This window comes from Penaeus vannamei, chromosome 14, assembly GCF_042767895.1.
Source record: "Penaeus vannamei isolate JL-2024 chromosome 14, ASM4276789v1, whole genome shotgun sequence".
NCBI lineage: Eukaryota > Metazoa > Arthropoda > Malacostraca > Decapoda > Penaeidae > Penaeus > Penaeus vannamei.
Genome location: NC_091562.1, coordinates 19,143,404 through 19,145,903, shown reverse-complemented (window position 1 = coordinate 19,145,903; position 2,500 = coordinate 19,143,404). Strand labels below are relative to the sequence as shown.

Below are 2,500 nucleotides of genomic sequence, written 5' to 3'. Positions count from 1 at the left end.
GTGAACTTTTGTGACGAGTCGGCTAACCCACCACCCATAGACTGTCTGTCATCTGTTATCTCCTTCATATCAAATGTCACAGACAAACGGTAATTTTCACCAGCAGCTGCCTTAACATCGCTAAACAAGAAATAAACGAGAAATAATCTTATGTTTCGAAAAGTGTATGATTCATCGATCATCCTTCAAGGAAATATAAGAAAATTTGCTTGCACTCTCGATTCACGGGGAAAAATAATAAACGTATAAGTCACATAAACGAACATCGGATCTGTCATTATAAACATGACATAAATAATCCTTCTGTTCAGTGTAAAAGACATCTAACGAAATATCAATCGAGGCCTTTAACCGGAACTATACCGTCATTACACCTACATTTAAAGATTTTATTCACACATAGGCCTATGTACTCAACACAACACAAACATAAAGGCCGGTATTATATTTACACCCTACAATACGGTGGATCTCAGAACACACAAGTTAAAGGCAATTATTCTGCATGATTCCGGTATAACGTGTTTCAAGTGCGTGATAATTATAGTCAAGTAACCGTTGCGTACGAAATTGACATGAATTCGTTATAATTGCTGCCAACACCGGGTCCCAGAAAATAGCTGTCTTGTACCTTTCATATGCTCTACTGACCTTGCCTTCTTCATTCTCCTGAAAGTTTTCAGCCATGGCCCACATACTTTTCTTATTTCGAGTTATCAGCTGATAATGATGGCGTGATTAGGACACTACCACGGGTCTGGATTCGAAACAAAGGTGGAACACAACTGTCTTTGTAAATATACAGTTCAACTATAGCGTGGCTGGGGTAATATTGATGTGGGTTTGTTGTTCCTGTTGTAATGGCACGTGGCTGCTGATATTGATGTTATTGCTACTTCAGATAATTGCAGTATTGGTATTGCAGCTGGGATTCGAGTTTACTGTTGGTGCTGATTTTAACAGTGCTACTGATAACATTAGCGGTAGTGGTATTAAAGGCGGTCATAATGGTTATGCTGCTAAGTTCTTGGGATGTTTAAGGGTAAGTGTTAATGCTAACGTTGAACTATAGGTAACTACAAACACTGCTGTCGGTACCGACAGTGGTTGCGAGATTTATGGCTACTTACATAGGTAGTGATAATGGATGTTTTGGATGGGTGTTTGGTTAAGAGACTGATGATGAAGATAACAATAACTAATGGTGCAACTGATTGTGAACAACTGATGGCACTGACCTTGATAACCAATGGAGCTTATCCTTTCAATAGCTATAATGATGGTAATCCCTATGATACGACGCTTCAATCTGAGCAATGATTAAAATGGCACTACGGGTTTCGGGAAAAGAGATGGCAACCGTTTTCGATGGTTTTTAGTTATTGTTGGCGATAAGAGTAAACACACACGTACAGCAACTGACACGAGTATAAACACTAGTATCATATGTAAATATTAACACATGACAATAATGACAGTCATGGTATTAGAATATCCTGAAACGCGGATGTCAAAGAACCATCTTCCACGAAAACAAACTCACGAAGTCCAGTATTTGTCTCGAACCGCCGCCCGCCTCCCTGTCCTTGAGCCCTATCCTGGCAACAAGCTCTTATCAGTCAAAGTTGTACATACATCCATATTTACTAACTATACGTATCATTCTCACTGATTTTAAAGTGCGAATAAGACATGTGAAGTTCAATTATTTATTTTGAGAAAGAAATGCAAGGCTAAGAGACATTGTTTACATCACTGATACCAGTTAGCATTTGTTGAGAGGAATTATCTGCGTAGTTCACTATTTTTCTTCGAAGTTCCCCCCCCCCCCCAACATCTGTTTTTGATCATTCTCGCCCGTTCCACTCACCGTGTGCTTGTTATTTCCAGCAGAGAAGACTGATATTTCAATGATTTACCAAGTCGGATTCAGACAATAACTTTCAAGCACGGTAGAGATTCTTGGCTGTAATTAAATATTCTGAAATAGTGTTCTCATTACTTGTCCTTTGAGCATGTGGAAACGAGAACAATTTAGTTCAATAAGTCAATATCATTTCAGGTCGAAAACGTATTTCATTTCACAGTGACGGCGGCGAAGTGAATTTCAAAAGAATACCACACAGGTTAGACAAAGCTGAATACTCAAAAGAATGATCCAATAAAGTAACTTAAATTTTAGCACGCATTAGAATCAATGGAAGTGATGGCTCAGTGACGGAAGCAACTGTGCACTCAGTAAGGCACTCTGTCCATAAACTCATGAAATATATGTAGGCAACTGCATGTACAAAAACAAGCAGCATGTAATGACGTCATGATTGAGAGCACGATCAACCACATTAAAATTTGCATTTTATTAATGGCAGCTACGATGATCAATAATAAGCATACTGCAACTCTCTTTAACTGACAATGCATCACAACGCAGGCCCAATCGCTTCGACTTCACCAAGATGTTTCTAAATGTGATTCTGCCATCTTCATTACCGTATGCATT

At 38.8% G+C, this 2,500-nt stretch overlaps 2 protein-coding genes across 2 annotated transcripts in view; one reads left to right on the top strand and one right to left on the bottom strand.

Annotated features, from left to right (window-relative positions):
- The window catches only part of LOC113825850 (uncharacterized), a gene marked incomplete in the record, with an annotated part of 429,425 nt that overhangs the window by 204,147 nt on the left and 222,778 nt on the right, over positions 1–2,500 (top strand).
- Positions 1–2,500, bottom strand: part of LOC113829152 (antifreeze protein Maxi) — a 24,599-nt gene that overhangs the window by 20,901 nt on the left and 1,198 nt on the right. The gene's annotated exons all lie outside the window — the stretch shown is intronic.